The following is an 18861-nucleotide window of genomic DNA, read 5'->3' as shown; positions in this document are numbered from 1 at the left end:
AAAGAGATCAGTTTTTTACAAGACCATAGTGGTCTCAGAATTTTTGGTTTCTCGTTTCGAAATCTAATTACACTAAAATTCCGCCCTATTTGTGTTGCTATTTCCCGTTATATAAAATCTCAAGAGACAAGTATCTTCATGCTAATTTAGTTTGCCACCTCAGGTTTTATTCTCATTATTCCACCACAGTTGAATTATATCTTCATGCTAATGTAGTTTGCCACCTCAGGTGTTATTCTCAGGATTCCACCACAGTTGAATTATATCTTCATGCTAATGTAGTTTTCCACCACAGGTGTTATTCTCATTATTTCACCACAGTTGAATTATAACTTCATGATAATTTAGTTTGCCACCTCAGGTGTTATTCTCAGTATTCCACCACAGTTGAATTATATCTTCATGCTAATGTAGTTTTCCACCACAGGTGTTATTCTCATTATTCCACCACAGTTGAATTATAACAACCTCCTCTAAAATGTTTCAGTGTTTCATTTATAAAAAGAAACATTTAGTAAATTCACCTACACGGTTTTCAAATTACTATTTGAGCTTAAATGCCCTTTTCAACTACCTTGACTGTCATGTGTTGAGGTACAGTCCAAGTCTCCTTAGATAATAATTAATGTCATCAACAGTCATTGGATCTTACCCCATTAAAATGGATCACACAAGACGTGTGAGCCCATTTGTCTCCATTCCAAACTAAGCCGCTGCAGTATTTACAAATGTTTTAATTAATTGTCATAAGTCCTTTGTCTAATGTCTTTTTCGCTTTCTTTCTTTTTTTTTTTTTTTTTTTTTTTTTTTTTCGAGCACGACCTCGGCGAATGTCCAAAACAAGAAGCGACCTGTTTATCGCCCTCGACAACAATGCCGCGGCGCCAAACAGTGTTCCTGTCTTGAATGTTTGCATTCATTAGGGTCCACTCCCTTCGCTGGAGAATCGATATCTGATTTCAGAGCAGGATGAAATGATTTCACTCGGACCTCCTCGAACAATAGAACCTTCATTCTTCACTCTCGAAATAGATGGCGAGCCGAACGCCTTTGTTTCTTTCTTCCACTCTTTTTTTTTTTTTTTTTTTTTTTTTTTTTACCCTCCTCGCGCTTTTTCTCCCACCGTTTGGTTCAAGTTCGCTTGAGAATATGGCACGTCTGTTTTAGACACTTTAGGAAACTATAAATGGTTCCCAAACATGGCATTATTTACCTATTCCATCTGAAGCCGTGTTATCTATAATACAAATTTTGAAATTCGATATAGCTCTATGTCAATAATTTACATGAAATTAAAACTTACCTAAGATTTTGTTTAAAATTATCTAATTATCCCATTTCGATAGTCCTTATTTGAAATATTTTGAACCTTGTTCTGATTGCTCAAGCTCATTCAAACTTTTCATGTTTGTTTTATGATTATTATTTTATTAAAGGTAGGTAAATACGTTAAAAAGTCAATTTTTTTAGGGAGCTATGAATTTATTTTTATTTTATATTCTTAATGTTTGAATAGGTTTTTTTATAAAACAGTTAGGATTCTGTTTCTAAGTCTATTTTTTGCCAAGTTGCGCAGATTTTTATATGTGCATTTACATAAGTTTTAATGCTATTTTACATCAATAGATGTTATTTTCTCAAATTCTCATCTTTGATAGAATTTTCTTACGAAAAGCCTCATAAATTAAAATCTAGAGTATATTTTTAGTTCAAATTTGATGAAATATTTTTTCAATAAGTTCTGCAATTCATGAATTAGAGAATAGCTAATCTATTCATTTACAAATATTTTATAGTTATTTTAGTACTTCACAATTGAAAAAAAAGTTGAAGATTTCCGGATATTTATTAGTGAATTAATTAAAGAATGGGTAAAAATAAAGCATATTTGTTAATTGAGGAGATAGATAATGCATTTCTTAAGCTATCTGTAAAATTTTGTGCAAATCGTTTGATAAACCTTTAAACTAGAAAATGTTTGCTTTATACCTATTTTTACACAAAATAAACCTTTTTGTTCGATTTTTAAAAACGTTTGTCACTTAACCCTTTAAAGGGTCATTTTTTTCTAGTCATATTATGTTAAAATATTTTTATGCTTGATATTAGAATAAGAAAAGGGATTCATTTAGCTTATTAGATAAATTTAATTTGATTAATTAATTTGGTTAATTAATAATTAAGTGACAAACCAAAACACGTCATTTTGTGTGAAATAAAGAACTGAAGCATCTAAGTTTCAACTTATGCCAACCTACATAAATTCATACGAAGATTGATAAATTTGGTGGGAAGCATACTTCCCACGGCCCTAGAAAGGGTTAACTTATATATTTTGGTTTCATAGATATTTTCTCAATTTTTTTTATACAAATATTAAAAAATATAACAGTTTTCGAACATTTTTCGAAAAATTCATTATGACCATAGCCTTAATACATTAATACATTTCTTAAAGAAGATTTTTTCGACTATGGTGTCTGCAAATGGAATGAATCGACTTTCCCTCTAAATTCCATTACCCTCATTCAATTTTTTTTTACCTTTTTAAAAGATATTCAAATTTTAGAACAAACTTAATTGTATTTTTTTCTTAGAATGACTTAAATTTCAACACGAAAACCATGTTTAACAAATGTTTAGCGCAGATTGATCAAGTCTGGTCCTTGCGCCATAAAATCAAATTAACTATCTATCTAAATTCCATTACATAGTGTGTTTTGTAGTTACCTTCGTCGCATGATGACAAGCATCGAACCTTTGTTTTGAATATATTTAATTTGACCAAATGGATCTAACATTCGCAATTTCGGTCTTAAGAACTGCTGTAAAATTTCCTATTTCAGTTTGGTTGATTTTATTGAATTATGGCATTGGCATATAGGCGAGGAAAAGTAGGTGATTAACAGACAACCTGGAATAGATAATTTTGTCTACAATTTTATAAACATCAAGAAAACTATATGCTAAATTTAACATGTCTGTCTCATTGCAGGTTAATTTTCTTTTAAGAAAATAGCATATTAATTTTGTAAACTTTTTATGGTTCAGAGAGGTATAAAACGAGGAAACTAGTGCAATTTTCTTAATAAAATCTTTTGATATTTACAATAATTGTTACCTCGAAATAAAAAATGTGCAGACAAACAATTTTAAAAAAATCTATAATAGTATTAAGTTCATAAACCAATAAAGTGCATTGAAGAGAGGAAGAAATAAGAACAGTTTATATTCACAATTGCTTTAGCCTGGTATTTTAATATGGTTTATTTAAAAGGAGTAGAAATAATAATGCAATAATGAAATACAAAATGAAAACTGTTACCTGAAGTCACGCTTTTCTTCATTCAGATATATTTTTCGAATAGAAAAATAGGATTAAAAAATGGATTAGTTTTAATTATATTAAATATTCGTTATTTTAATATAACTTTATAATATAATGACTATAATTCGACAATGCCTTGTTAAGTTTTATATTTCTATTTATACTTTGCTTTTGCATAGTCAACATCATGGCTTTTGTGCCAATAAATCAAGAAATCAAATATACTTTGTTTTTAAAATTATTATATAAATATGCGATGTCGTACCTAAATGAAGTGCTTCACTAAAATTTATGTTGATATATGATAATAATTTGCTTTTGCCAATTTCATTCTTTTCTTTATTTGAGTATAGAATGTTATTACAAATATAAAAACAAAAAACACTAAAAAATAAAAAATTCTTCAAATTCATTTAAAAGGTAATTGCAATTCTTAATTCTTTGGAATAATTTAAGTGAAAAAAAAATTAATCCTTGTCGAAACTAAGATGATTGAGTTTTTGATAGAATTATTACAGCAAATCCATTTGAAATGCCTAATGTGAATTGGCTACAGTAAAGACGTGTCCGTTTCTTTTCGGATTTAATGGTTATAAAGAGACATACACTTAAAAATACAGATATATATGTAACATGGACTTTGAAAAAAAACCCGAATATTATCTTACGTTAAGAATAAGTTGATAGATTTGGAATGACCAGAACATTTCGTAATGCTTTCATCTTTTGCTATTAAGAAATTCATGACTTCCCTTGAATAAAAGCAGAATAAAAAATTTACAAAAAAGCATATCGATAACTGAATGGCGCAGCTAATCCAGATCTGACCAGTGCTCCATTTAAATTTAAACAAGCACATATTAATAACCAGATTATTCTTGAAAAAAAGTACACATGTTTCTATATTATTGATTAATTTAGTTTAATTAGGTTGTTTTATTATGTTAAAATATCTTTTCAAAGTTATGCGAGGATCATTCTCAGATAGGTGTCATCAATTTTGAACTTTGTTCCTATTACGAGAAACACGTTCCAGCTTTTCCATTCCATACCATCTAAAACAAAATCTATATATCATGCCAGGAGGAGGACATCTATTTTTTCGTGTACAAGATATCCTGAATCCTTCCGTGATTTATGCGTAGTTAGCTTTTTTTCACACTTAAAAAAAATGCCTTAATGCTCTAAGGGCTGCAGTGGCCTAGATGGTAAGACCTAATATTCTGTAGCAGAGGGTTCCAGGTCCGAGACCCAATTCTAACGAAGAACAGTCATGAAAGCGGCTCATTAAATCCGTAGCGACTAAATGTCCTCCCGCTGATGTGATGCGGAAGTTTTGCGGGGGTGTGCCAGCTCATGTGTCATCCTCATCATCTGACTGCGGTCAAAAATTACGTTGTCTGTCCCAAAATAACCCTAGTGTTGCTTTAAAAACAGGACGTTAATATAACTAAATTAAACTTGAACGCTCTAAGTACCTACTCTGATGTCAATAGTTTAATTCAACAGGTTTCATAAGAATACAGTTTCATTAATATAAATTTCCAGTTCGAATACTGAATCGGGATTTTTTTTAATCATTTGTTTCATCACTGGTTTCAAATTGTTAAGAATTTAGTTAAACAATTGATTTTTTCTAAAACAGCTTGACATGCATATGTTTTCAGTTGCAAAAATATTTTAAATTATGTAAATAATGGTATATTATCTTCTTTGATTCAATAAATTTACTGCTGAAAAAGTTAAGAAATCAAATTTTTATAAATCTTCTTTTTCCTACAAGTCTTACTTTGTTAAATACTCTTGTATAATATATTTTATAAATATACAATATATATAATAATAATAATGGAACATTTTAAACCAAAATGCTCCACTACTATGCAATTAAGTTGGATTAACTGTGCATTTTAAACGATTTCAAACAATCTCAATAGTTACTTTGAGATAAATCGTATGAGTAACAATCGGTTCTTGCGTCAGGGAATTGTTGATTGCCATAAAATAATGAAATACGAAGCTTTTTCGAAATATTCAAAAGTTGCTATGAAACTGCTGCGGTAAATTTGACTTGCATACGAATAGAATACGCATGCTTATATTATTTCTGTCATATGTAAATATACCGATTTCCAGAACTCGAATTCTTTGATAATGATGAAGAGTTAAATTTTAGGGCATTAGAATAATAAAATTGCAACAAACCGTTTTAGATATTGGAATGATTTCAAAATATTATGTTTACAGGCAGACGGCAGCAAAATATCATCCCCTTTTGTACTTCATGCATGATTTATGCAATGAGGATTTTAATAAATTTTCAAATAAATTTGAAATAATCGATGAAAATAAAATAGTCACTAATAAAATAATTTTTAAACATACTATGTGACAAATTTATTTTCAATTACATCTAAGTTTAAATGAAATCCAGATCGTTCATCTAGATTTTGTTTCGGCTTTATTAGAGGATATTGATTGATTAAATCTATACTTATATAAAGCTCAGTGTGTGTGTGTGTGTGTGTGTTGGCGCTCTAAAGATCAGACCGTTCAACCTACAGCTACCAAATTTGGTACATGTATACCTTGGAGGTCGGGAATGTGCACCTGGGGTCCCTTTTTTTGAATTTTTAATTAGAATTTTAATTATTAATTAAAAACTAACTTTCCAGCCAAAAAAATCTTTTCATTTTCCCCACCGCCAAATCAATAAGGTTTAATTTTTTTTCCCACGTCAATGAGGCTAGGCTTAAGATTTTTCGGCCGGTTATTTTAAACGATTCTGTTTATTTTCTTAATGTTTGATGCATTTAAAATTAAACATTGTTAATTAATCAATCTTCCAGATTCATTCTGAAGTATTTTTAAATTAAAATAAAACCGAATAAAGGAAATTAAAAATTTGTAATCTGTATAGCGTTACCCCAACTGGCGTAGAAAAATTCACGTATTTGCGTTACAGTAACTGGCGTTGAAAATTCACGCATGCGCATTGTGTTCTGATTGTTGACAACGGATGCGGACTTGATTTAAATTAATTTTAGTTGCATGCTTTTGCAATTAAATTGTATTTATTTTAGTTATATATTTTTTGTATATGCTTATAGTTTTAAGTACATCGTTTTTTAAGTAGTTTTTTTTAACCTGTGTTCGACCGATTATTTTAACCGATTCTGTTCATTTTCTTAGTGTTTGATGCATTTAAAATTAAACATTGGTAATTAACCGATCTGCTTATGATGAATGAGATGATGAATCTGAGAAAATTTTGTTGACAAATTCTTGAGATATTATATAAATTAAGAAAGATATTCTTTAGTGCCCATAAAGTTTAAACGCCCAGTGGCTCTGTTTTCAGTAATCATATTATAAAAAAATGCTTTGTTTCAGTAAAAAATATTATTATATTAACTGCAGATTAATCCTTTCCACTTTAATTTAAAGAATAAATTCTACAGGAGCTAACAGAAAATGAGAGCGATACATATTACGTTATGACTGAAGGCCTTTATAATATTATGAGTGAATTATATGACTATCAAAATTTGAAGTTTTAAAATATTCTGATGAAGAAGTTATTAAATTAGGAATTGCATAAAATAATTAATTATTGAAATTTTAACGAACATTAAGATTGGCGAACCGCTGGTCGCCAAAGGCGGCTAATAAATAAATAAAATAAGCATGATCATTACTCGGAAATGGTGCTTTTTCAGCAAAATAGATAAAATAATGCGTTCTATAAGATTTTGTACTATTGGCTTTTGCCTCTAGATATGGACGTTTATATTTCTTAATCATTATTATATTAGTTATAACAGGATTTTAAATGCATTTTTTTAATTATTATAAGGATAATGCTTATAGTTAATTATTGAAAAAGATAGATATTAAATGAAACAAACATGATGAAACATGATCGTTATTTTCTTTTCACAACGATCATTATCTTGCATTAATATATCACGAATTGACACAATTGGGTCTGTTCAATAAAATGTGCCAAAAATTTTTTGATGTATAATCTTTCTGATTTTAATACGGAAAAATACGATTCAGATTAGAAAAAAAATTAAGATATATTTTTTTCAATTAGAACATAAATTATCTTTTAAATTGAAGATTAAATCAGCTGGAACGGTCTCCCCCAAACTTTCTTGCATATTCTCTAATAAATTTGTCAAGCCTTACGTAGCATATTTGTGTGCAATAATTACAAAATATTAACTCTTGGTACGAATTTTGCATTTTTATTGCATTTATCGCTTCAGCCTTGGCGATCAATCCCTGGCATGTGGTTAGTAATTTCCGAAAATAGAATGTGCGTTTTAAATGCATTTTTCCAAACCGATTGAAATAAAAATTTCACTTACAACCAATATTGACGTCATAAAATTCCCTACCAAGTTTGATATATTTAAGTCAATGCGTTTTTGAATTATCGCGTTTATATGCTTCTGAAAGCACAGACCGACAAATGATCAGCTCTTTGTTGCATTTGGCTCAAACTTTGACAGCCGTATACAGTATAGATGTTAAATCTGTGCATCTTATTTCATGTATTTTGCTCTCTTCGTTTTGTAATTATTATGTTAGATTATATTCGAACAGACGGACTTCATCTAAACGGATTTTACTCAAAATTTGATAAATATCTGCAAATCTGACGTAACGTCTGTGCACCAAATTTCATCCGTCTAGCTCAATGAGTTTTCGAGTTATCCTTGTCAAAGACAGACGGATGGACATTTTCCAAAAATGTGTGTTTTCCTACTTGGGAAGATCTAAAACGTGGAGGTTCGCCAAAATCTCTCTGTTTGGCGCATCATAGCCAACATATGCTCTTGTGCCAATAAAATCCACAAAATTGCCAAAATCTCGAGTTCGAATTTTTTTAATGATTACTATTACTTTATTTATACTACATATATAAGAAAGTAAAAATAATGATATTTTTTTTTTTTCCTAAAAATGATTTCACATTAGAATTCATATCTAGAATCTTAAAACATTGCTCACAGTATGAATTTAAATTTTTATGTCTTTTTACCACAAAAATAAATTATCTTCTTCAGCTTTAAACGATTACAAAGACCGACCAAAAGAGTATAAAAATATTTAAATTTTGCTTTCTCTCCAATTAAGCTCTCACTACAAAGAGCATTTTTAATAAGTGCAATGAAAGTCGCCTTGTTTATTTCCATTCATTGGATTTTATTTTTCAAACGAAGCCTTCCGTGCTTCGGGAATACGCTTGGTAAAATCTGTTTCAATGAAACATAAAAATTCTTTTGATTAAAGGTTCAACACAGACTACTATTTAAATTCTGAGAACATAGTGATTTATTCATTCCCTCGAGAAATTTATACAAAGTAAAATCACCGGCTTTTGTTACGAATACATAAAATGAAATCCTTTTAAATCTGCATATATTATTTAAAACAACTGCCGAAAATCGTTTGCAATCGGTTTCTAACTTCGCAACTTTTGTTAGAACAGTAATTAAATGCTGCCATAAAATGTTATAGTAACTTTATATCCAATTTAAACTAAGGAAGATTTTAAACATCATAGGATCATTTAATATTGGTTAATACAAAGTATCATATAAATTTAACGAAAAGCAGAATATTCATTTAAGAAACGTTCACTGAAGAAGAAGCGAAATGTGATTTTAATAAAATTAGAAAATAAGTGATTTTTTTAAAAATTTGACTGAACTTCTTGAATTCAGTTTAATTAAATTCGAATTAAGATACATTAATATGAATTATTTCCTTATTCGGCATACGGGTGATTAAAACGTGTTTGCTTATATGCATTTACATACAGAAAAAAAATATTATGAGCGTTTTGCATTTGACTTTTTGGCATTTTCTGCATAGTATTTGCATATTTGTATTTGAAACTAAAATATTTGCAATTTTAAGTAATGGTTGAATTAAAAAGAGTAACATTTATAACATTCTTAAAACGTGTAGAAATTAAAGAGTAAAACTTATGTAGAAATTAAAGAGTAAAATTTATTTTAAAACATTCTTAAAACGTGTAAAGTTTTTTCGTAATATATTACACGAAGATTGTATCTACAAATTATTAGAAATTATGAAATATTCACTTTGGCAGATTTGTTTTATAAACTTCTCCACAAAGATATCATTCAAAAATTTAAAAAGTTCTTAACATAGTTTTGCCTAGGTCTTCAAGGACAAAACTTTTCTCAATAATGTCTATAAATCAACGGCAATGCTCTTTTCAAAACTTTCTTTTATTACTCTCAAATAAAAATATTGTCCCTTCCAACCCCCTTGAAAATTGTGGACTTTGGACTAGCCACAATGTCATGAGTATTCAGTCCCACATATGAAAGCTGAGTACTTCAAACTATGATAAAGAAAATGGGTACTCGTGTATTAGTAGCACCATATTAGCGAGCAATAATATCAGAATATTGCTCTTTAGTGCGAGTCCAGCATTCTTAATACATTTAGCATTCATTATTCTGTTATTTATTTACTGAAAGTTAATCACTTTCATGAGGTTCAGAAATGTTAAAAAGTCGAATATGTGTTTTAGTAACATTTTTTTTTTTCGACCAATGGGAAACCAAAATTTGCACAACTGTAACTGCAGTCACAAAATTGATCTCATGCTAAATTTCCTTTATAAAATTTCTGCATTTTTGAGCAATTACGTTTAAATTGACGCAAAAAAATATAGATCGACTAACGATCAATTCTTTATCGGGTTTGGTTGAAAACTAGCGAGTCCAATGGTCCATAGCCTTCTCTCATATGCTCAAATAATGATGGTATCCCAGAAAACGTCTTGCATAGCATTGGGGTACAATAATTACGAAATATTAACTTTCGACGTGAATTTATGGTTTTTATTGAATCTATCGTGATTTATTTGCCGATTAACAACCTGGCATGCGGTTAATAGCATCCGAAATTCGAATTTCTGTTTTATTCTTTTGCTTGATTGATTGAAATTAAATTCAACACAAATATACACTTGTAGAAACAAAATCGCATGCCAGATTTGATATATTTAAATCCTTGCGTTTTTGAGTTATTACGTTTATATGATTCTGAAGACTGATAGACAGTCCGCCTGTTGTTGGATTTGCTCAAACACTATAGAGGTTAAATTTGTGTACTGTACTTTATCCATCTACCTCTCTTCGTTTTCTATTCGAATAGTAGGACAGGCAGACTTTCTCTGAACGAATCGTTCTCAAAATCTGACAGAAATTTACAAATTTAAGACAAAGATAGTATATCAAATTTAATCAATCAAGTTCAAAAAAGTTTTTGAGTTATCTTTGTCAGAAACAAACAGTTATCAGAAATGTGTTTTTCGAATTCATGGAGAGATTTTCGAATTTTCTTTCTCTATACTTCGCTAACAAGAAAGGAAAACTACGGATCTATATTTTAGATACTAAATCTTTGCGACAAATTTTATCTATATAGACATGTTTTATCTGTTTATATTTTGTAGTTATGTACATATATGCACTTGGATAACTGGAAAGATAAGCTTCCTCTGAATGGATTTCATTCCTATAGTTTAAATAATTTTTAAATAACTTTCACAGACAAAGAGACATGATTTCCAACATGTGATGTTTGAATTCAGAGAGATGTGAAACGTCGAGATTAATCAAAATCTCAATTCCGAATTTTCCGGCAATAATACTTTATTTTCGTAGATTTCGTTTAGAGGAATATGGAAAAGTTTCCAAATTATGTTTGAAGATTCGTTTGTTGAAGTCAGTTCTTTTAGTGTCAGTTCAGTTGTATGGCAAATTTAGCAGCGCAGATTTCAGAATTTTGTTAATGCTGCCAGGTTCCCGCTCTTTTTATTTATTTATTTTGAAAAAAATGAACAATGAATTCCAAAATTTACTTGATCAGATGCATTATTCAATTTGTATTTGTTATTCAAACAATAAAACACGAATTTTCATACGATTTCAAAATTTAATTTTTTTTTAAATTTCAAAACAACATATATATTTATTAATGATATTTATACTAGCATAATATTTTCTTTTAATATCTATTATATTTTTAAAATTATTTTGAATTTTTACCTGAATATAATGAGCTTAATAAATTTATTTAAGTTTCTTCTGTGGGCTGCAGAGACAATAAACGTTTATATATGCGAAAGAATTTAAAACAAGTGTTCTATTTTAATGGATAATGCAAGAATCAATTAGAAAAAATTATTTGCAAATATGGCTCTTTTGGTGTTAGAAAAAGGTAAACTACAAAATAAAAATCGCGTTTGGTTAACTTTCTTTTCCCATTAAATTTTTTATTTAAAAATTTTATGTAAATTTTCAGTTTTGCTTCTAAAATCATGAGTAATTTTTTTCATCAAATTTTGGTCTTTTATTAATTACTGTCTGCAAACATGCTTTCAGATAGACGCACAGATAGTTTTAAAATAGCTTCCTTGAAATGAAAGAGGTATAAAGTTCTTTAAAATATCAATGACAGCTTTTTAAATTACAATAATTATTAAATATAATGGCGCCAAAAAGTGATCGAATAATTAGAAATTATATAGGAATCCCTAAAAATGATAGTGTATTCGAATTTGATTTTCCATGTCATCGCAATTTCATTCTGAATAACACCTAACATATAAATCTAAATAAAATTAAATAATATTTTATAGAAATTAATAAGAAAGCATGAAACGATAAAAAAAATAATAAGTCACAAAAATGGTAGAATATCAATACATTTTTTGGATAAATTTTGAAAAAAATTAAAATGAGTTGATTCTTTTTTAATATAATAGTCTTAACAGTTTAAAAATGGTTTAACTTTTGTCTTAGGACATATATTTTGCAAAAAATTATTTTATTTATAAAAAAAAGGGCATGAAACATAAAAAAACAAACAAAGAACATGCAATGGTATTTGAAAGCAAATTATTTTTTATTGAAAAAGTTGTATATTTTTTCTAAATGCTGTTAAATTAGTAAATTTATCTCACTTAATTGTTTTCTCTGGATTATAAAGAAAAATGAGCTCAGAAACAAGAAATGATGATAGTAAACCGAAAGCTCATTTGTTGTCAGAATTATGTAGAAACCAACTTTGATCCCTATAAAACCGAACTTAGTGAAAACTTTTCTGCTTCAGTTTCCCGCAACCTGTAGTGAGAGTCGCACGATGAACTCTCGTAAACGAGCATTCAGCCAGAATAAAATGTTTTGAGAAAGAGAAAAAATATAAAGATTTGATTTTCTTTTCCTCTGTTAATGATAAATGATAATAATTATTCAATAATAATAAATTATAATCTTATTGGAATATTTATTTTTAAGATAAAATTTGCGAAATATTGTTTTGTCTTTCGATTAAAAAAACTTTTCGATGAACTTTAAAAGTATTCGTATTCGAAACTTTTTAGTATGTATTGTATGTGCTTTTTATATGAGAAATTAATTACAATCAATTTATAATTTCGGGCTAGAAGCAATTCTCATAATATAAGAATATAAATGTCTGTATATTTGAAAGGAAAATGCATTGCAAGAGAAGTTAACCTCTTGACGTACGGGAAGTTAACCCCATAATTTCTTACTTAGATGACATATCCTATTTGAGACATTTGTTCTTATTTCAATTCCTATAACGATGAAGCATTTCAAATGATTTCTGCATTTTAAATTACTTAATACTTTCACTCAACTGCTGATTTAAAATTAAAAATTCAATTCAGCCATTTGATGCACAAGTCAGACCCGTCATTGAATGCAAAGGGATAAATAATCGATAAAAAAGGTCGCAGTAAACGAAAGGTTATTCGGAACTGTTCAAAGAACGAAAATAGGATAACTTATGAGTATACAGAATACACGCGTCAAAGAAAAAATGTTTACATCCAAAAAAAAATTTTTAATGTTTGGAGCTCCGTTGACTATGGTTGACATTTTTCATAATGCTTGTAAAGTAGTACATATTTCTCTATTACTGAAAATTTGTTATTAGTTACAAGAGTTTGACTTGCAGGTGAGATATGATTTATGAAAAAGGAAATTAGTAGACCTGTGCACACATACGATTTGTATCAAACAAGTGTTTGATTGATACAAATCGCATGAGCGAAAGTATGAATAAATATTTGTGCGAAGTCTCAGACTGGCTGTCATCAGTGTATTTCAGACCGATAATAGTTTCCCATCCGACTTAATGGGAAAAGAATAATTAAACGTGTATGAAACATCGCTCAAGATAATATTTCACGGTTGATTCGTCTGTTACTTTATTATCTTTAAAAATTTACTTTAAAATTTAGTAACTATAAAGTCCTCGTATGTATGCACTGACTCCTAACCAACTCCTATCAATGTACCTCATGCCTACTTTCATTCAACTTTATGGTTCAATTTCAGTTTATTTTAGCTACATAAAAATTATAATAATTTAGTTGCATAAAAATAGAAAGCAATGCTAGGTCTATCTTTGGCCGGACTTTGGAATTTTGAACAGTGGTTAGATATTAAAAACGGCATCCGAGTTTGTGGCCCCATTATCCAAACTTCCGCACCATATCAGCAGGACGCCATTTGGCACCGACGAATTTAACGGCCGTCAGAACTGTGCATCGGATATTTGGCGATGTAATCGGATATTTGGCGCAGAATGATCAAATCTGGTCCTTGCGCCATAAAAACCAACTAACTAACTAAGTAATCGGATCTCTAACGTGGAACCTTCTGGTAATGAAGACAAGACATAAGCTACCAGGCCCCCACGGCTTTCTCTTTAATTTGAACTCACCATTTTGGCTTCATTATGACCTTTTGTCGTTTATCATCGTTTTACCAATGTTTTTTTATATAACTTTTATAGAAACTGTTTTTATTAAACTTTGAATGAGAAATAAACTTGTTTGGCGCAGTATAACCTTCATATTGGTTCTTGTGCCATAAAACCTTAAACCAAACCCATGGCTTTCTCGGTTTTATTGGGAAAATTTGAAGGAAATTCGAACTCCTGTCCGAATTATGGTAGCATGAAAATTCTCTACAATTGATTTGTCCGTCCTTATTTCACTTTTAAAAATTTACTCTTAATAAATAAAAAAGAACTACAATAGTAAACTGCAAATAAAAAATGTATTTATAATAATATTATTATGCGCGTGTTATAATAGTAATTGCTTAAAACAACGAAAAATATTGTAATAAAATGTATTTAAAAATATTTTTGAAAATTTATTAAAATTAGAAATTTGTTATTATAATTGAATAATTGAGTTTTGAATTTTAAAGTGATATGAAAGGGTTTTTGTGCAATAATACATATAATCCGGAGTTACTCAGGAAAACATCTCAAAATTTTGATTAATTTTTAACTAGGAATCTAATTATAATTTTAATAACTGTTTTTTAATGAGAATTTTTAGTCCAAGAAACAACTATCTGTCAAATTTGCATCGATTTTAACTATCTGCCTTATAGAGAATTTTGTACTATTACTGATTTGTACATTTGATCGTTTCATAATATCTTGAATACCATGACTTATGGCTAGTGTATCAATGTATAAATATTTTCACGTTAATGAAGCACTGAAAATGCGCCTGTTGCATTTATCAATTGATTCGGGCCAGAGAACACCAATGCAAGCGGGATGACCCTTTCACCCATTTAAAGTATTTAAAGGCTCCTCATCATAACATCATAGTTTGAGGTCGTTATTAATTATACTAGCAGGCACATTTTAGAATACACTAGAGACTCGCTCATCATGTAGCGATTAGTTAATTATATGTGGTTGCACGTTCCTATCCTCAGAATATCCCACGGAACGTAACCCATAATGAAAATGCATATCCGTATAGAGTAAATATCATTGGATATACTATGATTCATTCACAATTTTGAGACATTTTATCGATTAGTGATTTTTGAGAAATGGTGAATTATGCTTTCTAATCTTATTTGGTATCATTAAAATCATGATTTGAGGGAGTACAGAGGCTATTTTGGAAAGGGCGAAAATTTTGAGCCGTGACCAGATAACGATACCTGAACCTAAACATAATCCATTTTGGTACTAATCAGGACATGTGTAAATAAAGCACATTCTACAATAGATGCGATGATATTAGTATCTCTGAAATATTGGGTTTTAAATATGTTTGTAGATGATGAAAGTTGATCAGTAGAAAAAAATCCGACTTTTCACTTACGTCGTATTTTTTTTTACAATAGCTCACCTTCCGGAAGATTAATTTGAATGCTCCACAACAGAAGCCTTTGTTTCGTACTTAATCAGATGTGTGGCATTCCGGGAATCATCTGGCAGCAGTTTCGTTTGGGCGCACAAATGACCGCTTTGAGACCCGTGCCCATATTGACTTGTGTCGCTCTAGTCATTAGCGGCAAAATATTGGAGAAACGATTAGGAACGTGAAGTACATTTATGACAGTTAGGTTGTGCACACGTACCTCTAGCGATGCCCCCATGTAGGACAAGTAATTAGTGACACTTCTGTTCAACTTTTTTCCTACCGGTTGAATAGAAAATGGAAATATGTGTGCACTACCCAAAGGGTATCAACGTACTTCATACCGCATATTGCTTCTTGGATATTTTACCAATAACGATTTGACCCACAAAAATCGATTAGGAACGTGAAGTACATTTATGACAGTTAGGTTGTGCACACGTACCTCTAGCGATGCCCCCATGTAGGACAAGTAATTAGTGACACTTCTGTTCAACTTTTTTCCTACCGGTTGAATAGAAAATGGAAATATGTGTGCACTACCCAAAGGGTATCAACGTACTTCATACCGCATATTGCTTCTTGGATATTTTACCAATAACGATTTGACCCACAAAAATCGATTAGGAACGTGAAGTACATTTATGACAGTTAGGTTGTGCACACGTACCTCTAGCGATGCCCCCATGTAGGACAAGTAATTAGTGACACTTCTGTTCAACTTTTTTCCTACCGGTTGAATAGAAAATGGAAATATGTGTGCACTACCCAAAGGGTATCAACGTACTTCATACCGCATATTGCTTCTTGGATATTTTACCAATAACGATTTGACCCACAAAAATCGATTAGGAACGTGAAGTACATTTATGACAGTTAGGTTGTGCACACGTACCTCTAGCGATGCCCCCATGTAGGACAAGTAATTAGTGACACTTCTGTTCAACTTTTTTCCTACCGGTTGAATAGAAAATGGAAATATGTGTGCACTACCCAAAGGGTATCAACGTACTTCATACCGCATATTGCTTCTTGGATATTTTACCAATAACGATTTGACCCACAAAAATCGATTAGGAACGTGAAGTACATTTATGACAGTTAGGTTGTGCACACGTACCTCTAGCGATGCCCCCATGTAGGACAAGTAATTAGTGACACTTCTGTTCAACTTTTTTCCTACCGGTTGAATAGAAAATGGAAATATGTGTGCACTACCCAAAGGGTATCAACGTACTTCATACCGCATATTGCTTCTTGGATATTTTACCAAAAACGATTTGACCCACAAAAATCGATTAGGAACGTGAAGTACATTTATGACAGTTAGGTTGTGCACACGTACCTCTAGCGATGCCCCCATGTAGGACAAGTAATTAGTGACACTTCTGTTCAACTTTTTTCCTACCGGTTGAATAGAAAATGGAAATATGTGTGCACTACCCAAAGGGTATCAACGTACTTCATACCGCATATTGCTTCTTGGATATTTTACCAATAACGATTTGACCCACAAAAATCGATTAGGAACGTGAAGTACATTTATGACAGTTAGGTTGTGCACACGTACCTCTAGCGATGCCCCCATGTAGGACAAGTAATTAGTGACACTTCTGTTCAACTTTTTTCCTACCGGTTGAATAGAAAATGGAAATATGTGTGCACTACCCAAAGGGTATCAACGTACTTCATACCGCATATTGCTTCTTGGATATTTTACCAATAACGATTTGACCCACAAAAATCGATTAGGAACGTGAAGTACATTTATGACAGTTAGGTTGTACACACGTACCTCTAGCGATGCCCCCATGTAGGACAAGTAATTAGTGACACTTCTGTTCAACTTTTTTCCTACCGGTTGAATAGAAAATGGAAATATGTGTGCACTACCCAAAGGGTATCAACGTACTTCATACCGCATATTGCTTCTTGGATATTTTACCAATAACGATTTGACCCACAAAAATCGATTAGGAACGTGAAGTACATTTATGACAGTTAGGTTGTGCACACGTACCTCTAGCGATGCCCCCATGTAGGACAAGTAATTAGTGACACTTCTGTTCAACTTTTTTCCTACCGGTTGAATAGAAAATGGAAATATGTGTGCACTACCCAAAGGGTATCAACGTACTTCATACCGCATATCGCTTCTTGGATATTTTACCAATAACGATTTGACCCACAAAAATCGAATGTGTGTATCCAAGATTTGCCGCATTAATTGAAATATTCATAACAGAAATGGGTCCTTCTGCCTTAACTGTTCCTCTTTTTTTTATGGAAGAGGATCAATGAAGCGCACGTTATAACACGAAAAGGCATTTTCTAACAGAATCCTTAAATGCCTAACAGAGCAGTGATCCCACATATGAATTTATAATGGAATCGAAAATTATAAAAGAAATATTTCACCTAATGCTAGTGAAGTGCAAGTTTTGTGCATTAATGCAAATTATACCAAGACATGGAGATTTGCTGAATACTTCAACAGATTCGGAAGGATACATAACAGAATGTGCCGAACTCGAGGAAATTAGAAGAAAACTCATTATGAATAGTAATTTTAACACAATATTACAATTTTCTAAAAATTTAAAAACATCTTAAAAAATGAAGAAGAAATTTTCTAGTTTTGTACTAACAGTTTGAAGATTCTTTGAAATTTTGTTGGCCATTTTCACTTATGCAAACATTGAATAATTAATGAGCACAGCAGCCCAGTCACAATAACCACTGTTTATATGGCTTAGTTCTGTGATAACGAGGTGACTGGCTGGCTGTAATTAAGAAAGAAAAAAAAAAGAGCAGCAATCCCTGGGGTTTTGATGTGCAGTATTAAATAACGGCTTGTAATTATTACTTATTCTTGACAACGGAGCTTCCTTTATGAAAGAAAATTTCGTGCCGGGTATTTCTCACATCGAGATGTGAGGTACATATTGAGTGTGAGAAGATAAATTACTTTGATGAGAACATCTTGTTGTTTCCATATATTTGGAAAAAAGATACGAGAAATTTATTTCTTTTTTTATAAAACAGTATAACGTTTCAATTCTTTCACTTTTTTTTTTTTTTTTTTTTTGAAGAAACTTTTTGCTCTGACAATATTTACGGTTCATGCATTCATATTTCACCTAAAATTTCTTTTGACGTCCATGTTTATAGAACTTTTCGAGAATCGGATATTTCAACTAAATTTAATTTCCGACTCTTCCAATGGGATTTCTAAATTCAAGGTCACGAATCCAAAGTTTCT

General features: G+C 30.6%; 1 protein-coding gene across 1 annotated transcript in view; it reads left to right on the top strand.

The window, feature by feature from the left end:
• LOC129965402 (1-phosphatidylinositol 4,5-bisphosphate phosphodiesterase epsilon-1-like) overlaps positions 1-18861 on the top strand; it is a 365955-nt gene that overhangs the window by 53313 nt on the left and 293781 nt on the right. The window lies entirely within an intron of this gene.

The sequence above is a fragment of the Argiope bruennichi genome, chromosome 4 (genome assembly GCF_947563725.1).
Source record: "Argiope bruennichi chromosome 4, qqArgBrue1.1, whole genome shotgun sequence".
NCBI classification, from domain to species: Eukaryota; Metazoa; Arthropoda; class Arachnida; order Araneae; family Araneidae; genus Argiope; species Argiope bruennichi.
This window is presented reverse-complemented; position numbering and strand designations above follow the sequence as displayed.